Source organism: Eretmochelys imbricata, chromosome 19 (genome assembly GCF_965152235.1).
Source record: "Eretmochelys imbricata isolate rEreImb1 chromosome 19, rEreImb1.hap1, whole genome shotgun sequence".
Lineage (NCBI taxonomy): Eukaryota > Metazoa > Chordata > Testudines > Cheloniidae > Eretmochelys > Eretmochelys imbricata.
In genome coordinates this window covers 12,451,776-12,466,269 of record NC_135590.1, presented here as the reverse complement: position 1 = coordinate 12,466,269, position 14,494 = coordinate 12,451,776, and positions in this window count along the sequence as shown.

Here is a 14,494-nt window from a genome sequence, read left to right as displayed (position 1 = left end):
AAACTAGTGCACTAATAAATGCATTAGAGACAACTCTCCTGGCCTGCCCAGCAGATGCTGTAATAGGACTCGTCCCTCTTCGGCACTTAGGGTGATCATGGCAAATTATGTGTCCGAGTGGCCCTGGCAGCCCTTCCTGCAGTGTGGGGAGCCATGCCTGTGCCCAGCATTGTGTGAGTGAAGCTGGCCCGGAGCTTGCTGCAGCAGCCTCTGGACTGATCAGCTTTGTGCATGAACTGTCCAACCAGCTGAGTCCCAGCCAGTCAGCGAACAACTCTGCTGACGGAGGGGGAAAGGGCTTATGCTGAAAACAAAACAAACACAAACAGGGGGCGAGCTAGCAAGAGGCAGGCCAACAGGGTTTGGCGCAGTTGAGCTGACCCAGCACCAAGCCCCTTGTTCTCTTTCCTCTGCCACTCAATAGTTTTGAGTGGAGGGCTCTGAGCAAATGAGCTTTCATTTGGCCATAAAGCAATGATTAAGCTCAGGCCCCCTGGGCTCTGTTCCAGGTTCTGCTACTGATTCTCTGGGAATCGGGTGATCCCTTTCCCTCTCCATGCCTTGGCTTCCCCGTGTGTAAAACGGGGGTGATACACTGACAAATCCAGAGTCACCGAAGATGTCACAGCTGTCATTCTGCTAGGCCAGGGGAGGGCAAAATTTTTGACCTGAGGGCCACATCTGGGTATGGAAATTGTATGGTGGGACATGAATGCTCATGAAATTGGGGGTTGGGGTGTGGGTGAGGGCTGTGAGGGCTCTGGGTGAGGGTGCGGGTTCTGGGTTGGGGCTAGAAATGAGGAGTCCAGGGTGCAGGAGGAGGTTCCAGGCTGGGGCAGGGTGTGGGGAGGTTAGGGCTCCAGCTGGGGATGTGGGCTCTGGGGTGCAGGAAGGTGGGACCGAGGGGTTTGGAGGGTGGGAGGGGGATCAGGGCTGGGGCATGAGAGGGGGTGAGGGGTGGAGGCTCCAGGCGGTGCTTACCTCAAGCAGCTCCCGGAAGCAGCGGTATGTCCCCCCTCTGGCTCCTACATGGAGGCACGGCCAGGCAGTTCTGCGTGCTGCCCCGTCTGCAAACACCACCCCTGCAGCTCCCACTGGCCCTATTTGCTGGCCAATGTGAGTTGCAGGGGCGGTGCTTGGGGCAGGGGCAGCATGTGGAGCCCCGTGGCTGCCCCTACGCGTAGGAGCCAGAGGGGTGATGTGCCAGTACTTCTGGGAGCCGCGTGAGGCAGGGCAAGCTCCCGACCCCACTCCCAGGTAGGAGCTCTAGGGCTGGATTAAAATGGGTGAAGGGCCCCCAGGCTGTAGTTTGCCCACCCCTGTGCTAGGCCATGTCCACGAGGAACTGCACAGCCATAGCAGGGTCAGAACTGAGACCTTCTTGCTTCAACAGCCCAAGCCTATGAAAGGAGAATCTTCATTAGCTGTTAGCCAAATAGGGCCCATGACACATGGCTGAGCAGTTCCACTTTGGTCCATTAGAGGGCAGTGGCGCACACACTAGCCAGTGCCTTAAAATATTTCCTTCCTTGTGGTGGCTGTGAGGTTAACTCATGTTTGTTAAGCAGGGGTTGAATTGTGGGGAGGGGGAGAAGGTGGTACTTGTCCAGCCTCCTCCCACAAAATAAGCTCAGCTCGGGTGAGTCCCCAGAATGAGAGGCTGCTCAGAGTAGATTGTGTGGCTGTTTACAATGTGCTCATGCAGCTCTCTGAACTCCACTGGGTGCCTTGAGCCTGGCTTCCCCTCAGTGGGGCCTCACTATCCCCCTGGGCTCTGATGGGCTTCTTGGCCCAGGGTCCTTCTTGATGGGCGTTAAAAAAATAAGTGGTGCCATCTCCCAAACACCACCCAGCTTGTGGCACCAGAAGGAGCTGTTCCTCCCAGAAAGCAGCGCAGATCTGTGCCTCACCCTCTCCTCTGCTGCATGAGGAACCGAGGTAACAAACAGGCATTCTCATGATCAGCCCTGCACATCAGAGTTAGCACCTCACTGAGATGAATGCGACAATTCACATGTCCTCTGCAAACTCAAGGAACCCTCTCTACCTCCCTCACATCCAGGTCACATTTTTGACATTTTCTTTGCAACCATACAAGCTAGAGACTTTAAAAAAAATTAAGAAAGAAAGAAAGTTGAGATGCTGGAGAAGAAGGAAGCATTCGGAGAGAGGTGCCAGTATGCCATACCACGTAAAGCACTCTGAGGTCCCTAGCAAGGGAAAGTATTTTTTTCTGGGCGCCATCTTTCACTGCAGAAGTGTCATGAAAATTTTTATAGATGGGTAAAAAATGGAGTCCTGTGAACTTGTGTGAAAATAAAGCAGAAGCTCTGTAGCACTGGAAGACAGTACGTCCTGTTTGGACAAATCAATGTCTCTCACTAGCGGTAACTCTAAGGAATCCGGGTCATCTCATGAGCTGTATGGGCCAGAGACCCGTGTAGCAAAGAGGAGCTCTCATGCTAATCAGTAGCTTTGTGCTCAGTCTCTCTCACTCTCATTTTAAGAGTTAATATTCTCACCACTATTTTTAATGCATCTTTTGATAATTGGCTGGGAGGGCATGACCCCCTCAGCAGCCAGTCAGGGCTCCCCCTCGTTGCATGAAATTCACCAGGTGATGCTGAGCAAAACAGAGTGCTTACGCACGATGGCCAATCCTGAACTCCAACTGGTTGGCGAGGAGGTCATGTGATTTATAAAGCTGCCAGGAGGGCGGCGATCTGTATGCTACCCAGTGGGTAGGGCCCGTCAGCTCAGTCCCAGAGGCTGGATCTTGGCGCTGGCCCCGGTGCAAGCAGAACCGCAGCTGAGCTGTGGGTGGGGGCAGTGCTCTAATTCTGGAGAGCTGCTGAGCCTCCCTTGGCTCCCAGCAGAGGGGGAAGGGGCGAAGATCATGGGGGAGGAGGGTTGTTGGCAGAGGGCTCTGTAATCAATACAGCAGATGTTGTCAGCATGACAGGAGGACCCTGATGGGATTTTTGGCATCGGCCTCCGTACCAGTTTTAGGAGCCTCTGTTAATTATAAAAAGAAAAGGAGTACTCGTGGCACCTTAGAGACTAACAAATTTATTTGAGCATAAGCTTTTGTGAGCTACAGCTCACTTCATCGGATTCATGCAGTGGAAAATATAGTGGGAAGATTTTTATATACACAGAGAACATGAAACAATGGGTGTTACCATACAGACTGTAACAAGAGTGATCAGGTAAGGTGAGCTATTACCAGCAGGAGAGAAAGGGGGGAAAAAAAAAGAAAAAGGAAAAAAAACCTTTTGTAGTGATAATCAAGGTGGGCCATTTCCAGCAGTTGACAAGAACGTGTGAGGAACAGTAAGGGGGGGCGGGGGAATAAACATGGGGAAATAGTTTTACTTTGTGTAATGACCCATCCACTCCCAGTCTCTATTCAAGCCTAAGTTAACGGTATGCAGTTTGCAAATTAATTCCAATTCAGCAGTCTCTCGTTGGAGTCTGTTTTTCAAGTTTTTTTGTTGAAGTATTGCCACTTTTAGGTCTGTAATTGAGTGACCAGAGAGATTGAAGTGTTCTCCAACTGGTTTTTGAATGTTATAATTCTTGACGTCTGATTTGTGGCCATTTATTCTTTTATGTAGAGACTGTCCAGTTTGACCAATGTACATGGCAGAGGGGCATTGCTGCCACATGATGGCATATATCACATTGGTGGATGTGCAGGTGAATGAGCCTCTGATAGTGTGGCTGATGTGATTAGGCCCTATGATGGTGTTCCCTGAATAGATATATAGACACAGTTGGCAATGGCCTTTGTTGCAAGGATAGGTTCCTGGGTTAATGGTTCTGTTATGTGGTGTATGGTTGCTGGTGAGTATTTGCTTACGGTTGGGGGGCTGTCTGTAAGCAAGGACTGGCCTGTCTCCCAAGATCTGTGAGAGTGATGGGTCGTCCTTCAGGATAGGTTGTAGATTCTTGATGATGCGTTGGAGAGGTTTTAGTTGAGGGCTGAAGGTGATGGCTAGTGGCGTTTTGTTATTTTCTTTGTTGGGCCTGTCCTGGAGTAGGTAACTTCTAGGTACACTTCTGGCTCTGTCAATCTGTTTCTTCACTTCAGCAGGTGGGTATTGTAATTGTAAGAATGCTTGATAGAGATCTTGTAGGTGTTTGTCTCTGTCTGTGGGGTTGGAGCAAATGCAGTTGTATCGTAGATCTTGGCTGTAGACAATGGATCGTGTGGTGTGGTCTGGATGAAAGCTGGAGGCATGTAGGTAGGAATAGCCATCAGTAGGTTTCCAGTATAGGGTGGTGTTTATGTGACCATCGCTTATTAGCATGGTAGTGTCCAGGAAGTGGATCTCTTGTGTGGACTGGTCCAGGCTGAGGTTGATGGTGTGGACACCATCATAGGGCCTAATCACATCAGCCATACTATCAGAAGCTCGTTCACCTGCACATCTACCAATGTGATATATGCCGTCATGTGTATATAAAATCTCCCCACTGTATTTTCCACTGAATGCATCCGATGAAGTGAGCTGTAGCTCACGAAAGCTTATGCTCAAATAAATTTGTTAGTCTCTAAGATGCCACAAGTACTCCTTTTCTTTTTGCGGATACAGACTAACATGGCTACTACTCTGAAATCTGTTAATTATACAATAGTTTCAGAAGAACTTAGCTCTGCAGGGCAGAGTAATCCCACTGATGCCTGGGCACGTGTCATGGCCCCCCTTGTACAGCCCAAGGTGTGGGAAGCTTGCTAGAGGCCTGCAGGCTGCCCACACATAAGAGGGGCCCTCTGGCCATGGCAGGCAGCAGTGGGTCCTCTCACCACCAGAGGAAGATTAATTGGCCAAGGATAGATAGAGATCTTGTAGGTGTTTGTCTCTGCAGAAGCAGCTGTTTACCTGGAGTCCTAGCTGGAGGCACATGTAGGTGGGGGGCATGAGTGAAAGAGGAGAGATGGAGAGAGAAAATACAGGAGCAAATCTTGGGCTAACTTTGGAAATCTACTGAAACTCTGGGGGCCAAATTTCACCCGGGTGTAATCAGGTGCAACTCCTGTTCAAGTCAATGGAGCTGCATCTGCTTGGCACCAGGACCAAACCCGGGCCTATGTGTGGACACCAGTGTTAATGCAGAGTAACTCCATTGAAGTCAATGGAGTTACTTTGGACCTGCACCAGAAGACGAGAATCAGTCCCTGTGAGTTTGGCTCCCGCCATGAAGAGGATCCGCTGCTCACAATGCACACTCTGGTGCCCATAACAGCCTGCTCATCATCTTAGTCCCCTTTTCCTCCTGTTCATGGGAGCAGGTGACAGGTGGGAAAACTCCCTGGGAGGATGTTTCTGACCCTGGAGGCACTCTCAGGTGCAGAAACCGCCTCCCTGCTCTCTTACCTGCTTTGCCATGAGTGACGCGGTGCCCTGATGCCACCTCTGTTTCATACCTGCTTACCCAGTCTGGCAAGAACAGAGCTACTCCCTTTGCATCTGACAAGCCGGGCTAGGTTGGCTGGCTGAGAGAAAAGCTGCATCACGACTTGGCATGCAGCCTGGAGAATAGGATGGGGCAAGAGACACTTTGCCTGAGTCCTAGAGACGAGTGCGCATTGTATTTGCCAGTGAGAACCATTTTGGGGCTAGCAGTCTATCCAGGAGAGTTTCCAGACGTGGAATAGCTTGGGGGCTGCCAGCCAGGAGAGAGACGCAGAGGCTGTTCTGCGCAGGGGGAGCCCAGGACTGGATTAGCAGCGGAGGCTGTGGCTCAGGATTGAGGGGCATTGGCAGAGCTGTGTAGGGAGTTTGGGATTTGGGGGCTGCAGAGATCAGGACTGAGGATGCTTTGCCAGCACCATCGGTGTCTCACTTTGATAGGCGCACATAGATCTTGGGAGACAGGCCAGTCCTTGCTTACAAACAGCCCCCCAACCGTAAGCAAATACTCACCAGCAACCACACACCACACAACAGAACCACTAACCCAGGAACCTATCCTTGCAACAAAGCCCGTTGCCAACTGTGCCCACATATCTATTCAGAGGACACCATCATAGGGCCTAATCACATCAGCCACACTGTCAGAGGCTCGTTCACCTGCACATCTACCAATGTGATATATGCCATCATGTGCCAGCAATGCCCCTTTGCCATGTACATTGGTCAAACTGGACAGTCTCTACGTAAAAGAATAAATGGCCACAAATCAGACGTCAAGAATTATAACATTCAAAAACCAGACGGAGAACACTTCAATCTCTCTGGTCACTCGATCACAGACCTAAAAGTGGCAATACTTCAAGAAAAAAACTTCAGAAACAGACTCCAATGAGAGACTGCTGAATTGGAATTAATTTGCAAACTGGACACAATTAACTTAGGCTTGAATAGAGACTGGGAGTGGATGGGTCACTACACAAAGTAAAACCATTTCCCCATGTTTATTTCCCCTCCTACTGTTCTTGTCAACTGCTAGAAATGGCCCACCTTGATTATCACTACAAAAGGTTCCCGCCCCCTGCCCCCCTCCCCCGACCCCGCTCTCCTGCTGGTAATAGCTCACCTTTCCTGATCACTCTTGTTACAGTCTGTATGGAACACCCATTGTTTCATGTTCTCTGTGTATATAAAATCTCCCCACTGTATTTTCCACTGCATGCATCTGATGAAGTGAGCTGTAGGTCACGAAAGCTTATGCTCAAATAAATTTGTTAGTCTCTAAGGTGCCACAAGTCCTCCTTTTCTTTTTACGGATACAGACTAACACGGCTGCTACTCTGAAACCTTTGATAGACATGTCACTACCCTGCAATATTTGAAGGAAATCGATTCCTAGCTCATCACCATTTGCAGCCGTGAGTGATCACTCCCCGAGGTGTCCTCCCAAGCAGGCCATGCGGCAAATAAGGGGAACGCCTTGGCAGGTGTCATATAGGGAACAGCACATGGAGTAGAAATGCTCAGGGGGGAGATCCCTTTGCTGGGAGAGTCACAGAGCTCTACCGTCAGCTCTCCCAGCAAATGACCCCCAATCACCCTGGCTGTCTCAGCAAATGGAGCATCTGGAAGGGAACAGGAGAGATAGGCTTGTCCCTTTGGCCTCTGCAACGCTGCCTGAATGTTGATGGGGGACTGTCTGGCTGGAGGACCACAACGGGCTCCTGCTGCTGCCACTCAGCCCCAAAGCAGTCACTTGGGAAATCAAACTAACTAGGGCAGGGTCGTCTAGCCGCCTGGCAGAGCAATTAACCCTCTGTGGACTGCAGCATCCGAAAAATCAGCAGCTGCCTCCAGCCACAGGCAATAAACCACAAAGAGCCTGGCTCAACCCTACTTCTGAGTGCAATGCAATGCTGACAGATAGCAGCTATCCTGCTGGGTGCCCAGGGAGGAGGAGTAAACCCTACAGATGCTATCTAGAAAGAGGAATAGGTGAGAACACAGCTAGAGTATGTTGTTATTGCTCCAAAAGGCAGGAGACACGAATAATGTCTCGGCCACAGCACTGTTCATTCAAGGGTCTTAAAGCATCTTACAAAACGCACTTTACAAGCCTCACATGCTTCTTTCTTTCTCTCAGAAAAATCACCACTGAAAATGAAAGGCTCTATCTGTCCCCACACCGCAATAATATGAGCTTATTGGGCCCAAATCTGGCTTGAAAGATCACCACCGTTGGATGTTTGGCACAGGGCTCTCCCTGAATCACTGATACGCTCATAGGCCCATTTGCCTCAGAACCTGAATTATTAAACTGGGTAATTGTTCACCCGCAGTGCTGGACTAGAGAGACATGGCCCAAGTGACACAATCCAGTTTGCAGTGCAGCACCTCAACAGGGGAGAAGGGACTAGATTACAGCCCAAGCGGAGGCAGGGCGGGTCACTACCTGGCTGGGTGGTCTTGTGATAACTGAGCCTGAAAAGTTACCCTAATTGTGAGTTTCACTGTAGGAAGTGAGTGAAAGTTCATAAGACATCACAATAACCTATAACAACCAGTGTTGATGGGAAAGGGTACGAAAGGGAGACAGAAAGACTGAATTAGTCCAAACAAAAAGGCCGCCTGATATAACTCAAGGACTGTGTTCAGATTGTGTCTGTTGAACAAGAACAATGTGGGACCAGAAATCATTGAACCAAAATTGGTATGTCAGAAGCTAGGCCTAATTGTCCACCCATCGCTCCCTTTTGGAATCCTTAAAAAAAGAGACTTTGGGGTGAAAATTGGTTACTGGAGCAAGCTGCACCATCATGGCTGGTACCCCACACTCTTTTGGGACCCCAGGAGAGGCGGATTAGGGTTTTGTTGGGGCCCTGGGCCTGAGCAAGTGGCGGCCCCTCCCCAACCCTTCTGCCTGCAGTCCCCTCCCACCACCGGCGGTCCTGCTGGGGAGTGGGGTTGGGGCACAGAGGCTTCCCCCGCGCACTTGGCAGTCCTGCCATGGAGGGTTGGTGTGCAGGAGCACCAGGTGGGAGGAGTGGGTCGGGGAACAGGGGTGCCCACTTTTCCGAGGCCCCCCCAATTGGCCAGGGCCTATGAGCATGGGCCCCGTTGGCCCAGTGGCTTATCCACCATGGGACCCCAGGCCTTTTTCAATCTAATCCTGAAAGATGTCCTGACCAGAGAGAGGCACCTAGATGACATTGCCACCTGGGATGAAACAGAATCAGATGAATAACAGCGGAAACAACAACCGATCCAGCCACCTCAACTACCTTCTTCTCTTCTCCCCAAAAGGCCAGTTTTGTTACCATCTTTGGTACCATCTCAAACAAGGGGCTTTTTCTTCTAAAACTCTCTCCAGCTAAAGGGAAAGGAAACAAGGGACGTTACACTTTACATTTCAACCCTTGACCATTTTTCCTTCTAATAAAAGGCTAAAAGGATTTTTAATGGTGTGTTTGCCCTGGTGCTAAGCAGGCTGACCACTGGTGGATAATGGTGGGTTATGCTAACACCTTTGTCCCATACATTCCATCTAAATAAAGAAAACAGTTTCCAAGGAAAACGAAGGAGTCGCCGGGAAGTGGCTTTGGTGATTCCGTAGGTGGTGTGCTTCCCTCTGAGTGAGGGCAGAACTGGGACCACCAGAAGGGGGGGGCCGTGCTGTGCTGCTGGACGACAAGAGGTCCTGACCAATTGTGGTCATTAAGGAGCCCATGGTATTTTTCACAACTGTTGGGACACTAGCCATGGTGTCCTGGCCAAATTCTAACTGGGAAATTGCATTGTCTCTCTGAAATCCCCCTGATAGTTTTAACTCAATTCAGTATTCCTCGTTTCCTGGCCTAAATGTCTGCGCTCTACTCCAGAGGTGGCTGCATTTCAGGGGCTTGGTGGAGTGATTCTGACCTCCCCAGCTTGTAAAGCCATATGGGCAGAAAGGCACTGTAGAAATGTCAGCTTATCTTCCATTACAATGACTAATATAAGAGCCAATTTACCCTCTGCCGCTGGTATCCTAAAATATCACCATCACAGATGACACCACGTTCCAGCCAGATGAGCATCTCCAGCTGCAGGCTCAGACACAGCAAGGGAAATGTCTATCTATGGATCTGTCCTCATTTTACCATGTATTCCTGCTGAGGGAGGCCTTGTTCTCTTTTCAAAAGACTGTAATAATCACCAGCAAGGGTCCACAGCTGTCAACGTGCTGCACACCACAGCTACTTGGAACTTCACAATGGCAGCATGGCTAGAACTGGAGCTAACAGAGATTCTCCACAAGCTACCAGCAGTATAGGGTCTATAGCACACCACTGAGCTGTTCAGATTCCATCCAGCAGAACTCAGAGGATACACAGACAGAATAGCCAGCTTTGTACAGCCGTGCTTACCATAGCATCATTACAGGTGCCTTGTTTGAGACCTGGGTATATTTCCCTATATTCCAAGGGGCAGGAGTGTTGCTAGTTAGTACTTCGGGCATGCAAAGCTCTATGTATGTGATACCTAGCATTCGTTATTATTATTAAAGCGTTAGGAGCCAGTGGAGTCCAGTTATCTATCTCCCTCCTGTATGGGGTATGCAAACACTCAGCCCCACCTTTGGCCAGGCTGACAGAGCCGAGGGCAGCTTGCCTTGAGGGGCAGCTGCAGGAGCCTTTACTAATGTTTGCACAGCTCCATCCCCCAGGGGCCCCAGTGGAGGAAAAAGGAAAGAGCCCAGAGCCTGTTTTCAGCTCCACTGAGCTGCGGGCTGCAACTGACAGTGACACCATCCCAGCGGACAGGTGTGGCAGGCTGATAAGGGGCCTGCTCTGCAGGGTGAAGAGCACAGTGGAGAATGCCTAGCCACTCCGTCAGCTCTCTTATCCCCAGCCAAGCCAGTCAGAGCCCTGGCGACACACCCAGAATATCACCCCACACACGCAGTAAGGAGGTGGTTTGGGCTAAAGTGATAAAGTCACCGAGGTAAGTGAGGGCGGGAGCCCTCAGTTCACAGCTGGCCCCAAGGACACGTCCCATGTGCATGTTCCACTCCAGTCCAAGCCAGGGAGCTGAGCACCTCAGTACCCCTGGTAAAACCTGCGGGGGGAAGCTGGGGGCTTTTCAACATAGGGATATTGACCAGAATAGTCCCCCGGCGTGGACACTCATACGGAATAGCTCCAGCACTTTAAGTTCACACCCTACCTTGTTCCAGAATAACTCCCCTGTGTAGACAAGCCCAGGCGTGGGGCTGCCCTGTGAGCGTGCACTCATATACCACTCCCACTTTGCTCCAGAGTGAAGGCATCTCCATTACTGGGGCTGTACCTGTCGCTAAAGAAGCTGACACCGAAGCTACAGCGGACTATTTAACCCCTCACCAGCCCTCCAGAACCGCCCTGGGGTTCAGGCCGCAGCGCATTCAAAGGGGGCATCTCATCTGAAATCTGACTTCAGAATCGGGAAGGCTCGCTAGGTGGCAGCCACACAAAGGAGCCGTGTCCCCCATCTCAGCCCCCCACGCGCCAGGAGAACCCGAGTCCCGGCTAGTGAGGTGCCTGCTGCCACCTAGTGGCCACTGACTGTACACAACAGAGAGCGAGAACTCATGGACATTATGAGGAGTTTCAGAGTGGGAGCCGTGTTAGTCTGTATCAGCAAAAAAAAACGAGGAGGACTTGTGGCACCTTAGGGAATAACAAATGTATTGGGTATAAGTCCACGAAAGCTTATGCCCAAATAAATTTGTTAGTCTCTAAGGGTTTTTTTTATTATGAGGAGTGACTCCAGACTTGGGTTCTTAGAGGCCCTATACTCAAAGCGGGTCACTCATCCCTTTCCCAGTGAGCCGGCCCCCTCTCCGTTCCTCTGTCTTCCTCCTCCATCCTCCTCACCTGTCTTCCCATTGCTGGGGTGAGGGGCTTGTTTCCAGGAGCCCCTAATCACAAGAAGCAGACATGCCAATTTCTGTCACGTCATGTATTGGTGCCCCCCGGCAGTCTCTGCGTGTGGTGCCCCACGCCCACTGAGAACAGAGACAAGCTCCTCACCTGCCCCCATGTCGCCGGCATCCAGGAGCCACCAGCGTATTGCTCCTTGACTCTAGCTCAGGGATGACACAGGCTGCAACTACTCGTGGTCATTAAAGATCCGTGGGCACGTCCAACAAGAGTAACGGTGTTAGCCCAGCGTCCTGGCCAGATTTCAGCATGGATGATCTGATCTGCTTCCCTCTATCCCCCCCGCGCTCCCGCACCTCTCCTTCCTGCCCTGTGCTAGTGTGCAAGCTGCTCTGAACACCTGCTACGGTCCACTCTCGAAGGGGTGGCATGCCAGGGTGGGTGAAGAAATTCCTGCTTCCAACGTGCTTTGGGAACCACTATAAGAAAATGCCAGATTATTGTTTTACTTCTCTGGTACTTAGGGGTGGGGAGTGGGGGAATGGGTGGGATTGTGCCAGAAGCAGCAGCTCCTGATCTCCCCTCCCAACTTTTCTCCCTCTCTCCGACGACGCTGCCCTAGGAGCAGACAGCTTGGCGATGGGATGGAGGTAGCAGTGCAGTGTGGGATTGTGAGTTTGCATGAGACAGTTGCAGAGGCACAGAGAGGAAAGGGTACCCAGACAGGGTCTGGTGGGACATGGATTGGGAAGGGGTCCCCCTCCCCACACTCAGCAATGAGTGATTCACAGGGTCAGCCGCCTGGGCCAGATCCAGCTCTAAACATCCCTGAACTCTGGGAGTGTCTGGAGTCGGTGTGCCTCACCTTGACAGAGAACGTTACAATTCTGCTGTCCCTTAGGCTGGCATGATGAGGAGCGGCCCCCTGCGAATCAATGGAAGTGGATGGTGTAAAACCAGCCAGAGTGAGAAGGAAATCGGGCCTGGTTATACACAGTAAATCAGGGAGGTGGGGGATTTGTCCATGCTGCCAGCTTACTTGTCCTGTCTCCAAAGGGGCCGTAGCTGCAGAGCCTTCCCCCAAAAGAGATGGGGGAGAGCAAAGCTTATAGGACAAAAAAGGACCTTTCCTCTGTCCCAGCCAGCATCATGCAAGGTTCACCCACGTGACCTCTGGTAAATGGTTCCTGTAAGTATTAAAAGAGAGTGGAGGTGCAGGGGAGAACCGTCTTTGGATAATACGATGAGATAGTGACTACCATTCGCAAGCTGCTAAGCCCCCATAAAACTCCCCCTCTTCACCTTGACTTCTGGCCACATCTGCTCCCAGGTTCATTTTCATCCCAGCATTAAACACCGCAGGAAGCATGTCTGGCAAATAGCTGCCTCCGCGTGCACCGCAGGGCTGGCACCAACTGAATCTTGTCTCACACACACTTGCATGATAGGATGCTAGCATAGCACGAGCATCACCTTGGCCTTGGGGGCTGGGGGCACAGGCCGGCACCTCTCTGCTCATGCACTGCGCTATCCACATCAGCGGGGATCATGTCAGGCCCTGTCCTTGTCGAGGCAGGACCAGAGGCTCAGCGAGATGAAGTGATTTGCCCAAAGTCACATACCCCAGTGAGTTGCAGAGCTGGGACCAAAATCGTGCCTCCTGACCCCCAGATCCAGGGGCTGGTTCACTCAGCCAGGCAGCCTGGGTCTCCCTGCCTCTTATTTAGAGTCAGTGAGATATTGGATGGACATGACTTACTGGCAGCATTCCTTGGGGCGGGGGGAGGGGGGGAAATTAATCTGTTTAGAGGACTCCAGCACAGACCAATGGCAAAGATCCTGGGGCTCTGAGGACTCCAGCATGGACCAATGGCAAAGATCCTGGGGTTCTGAGGACTCCAGCATGGACCAATGGCAAAGATCCTTGGGTTTGAAAATGGCCAGTGACACATCCCCTACTATGCTGCCAGTGGCCCTCCGGGGACCATTCATCCACAAAGGAGTTCAGGTGGGTGGGTTATATACAAAATAAAGAGACATTTATTGTTATCAGGTAAAGTGCAACCATCATTTAGTTTTACACTCTGAAACCAAGCAGCCAAGAGGAAGAACAGCCACCAACCCAGAAGAACTGCACAAAAGAGGTGGGGGCTGGGGAGTTTACAGTATGGCTGTTTGACAGATAGCAACGCCATAACGGTACAAAGACCACTTACAGTTTGAATCCCAACACAAACAACAGGAGGCCAAAGCTCCAGGAGCAGCTGTGATGGGAGCGATGCTGCTGCAGCTGTTCAGGGATGGGGAAAAAGGGGTGATGCTTTATGCCACGGGCATTTCAGTGGCCAAGTCAGAGATGATGCTTTGAAGCCTATAAGCGAAGGGCGGCATTAACTAACTGTCTGGAATGTTATTTGAAAGGAAGCTCTGCTCTGAAATACCGCTATGGATGGCAGCATAGGCACAGTCCCAGCCTCTGCAGTTGGCTGGACCTCAGTTCTGCAGCAAGGCCCCTTGATTCTGCATCATTCTGGTAGAAATTCTGTCCCAGCTTCAGATGAATTAAAGAATGGAGACAAAGGGCACTTAGAAATGGTGGGATCAGCCCATTAGCTGGATGTTTCTGCTAAAATGAGCAGGCATTAAATAGTAATGTTGATATTTGGACCATTATTAGTCTTCAGAGTTAACATTCCACTGAGGCAAATGGTTCACACCTCTCAAAGCTATTGCTTCAGGCTGGTTGCACACTGTGGTAGATACCCCTGCACTGGTTATACTTGGGCTACAATTGTAAGATTTTTGTTTGCAATTGTGAGGACTAGCAAAAATTTTCTCTACTGGAAGCTGAGATTATGAAGCATAGTTCTGTGGCAAGAGATGAATCCCATGACTGACACACAGGGCCCCAGTCAGAGCTTTTCTTGTTGTTGTCTCAATAACTCCAGGTCAAATCTGCTCAGTTTAGTTAAAGATTGTTTTTTTTTCCTTCCAGCACCTCAAACTCTCCCTGGGATCTGACCTGAGCTGGGTTCTTCCTGTTCACACACCACCAGGAATTAAGACTCTACAACTGAAACTTAGTGACAGCCCACCACAGCCCCATTGTCTACGGAGATGCCTCATACTGGGTTTGGATTTTCCAAAGAAAGTCACACCGCAACATTAGGTCTCTTG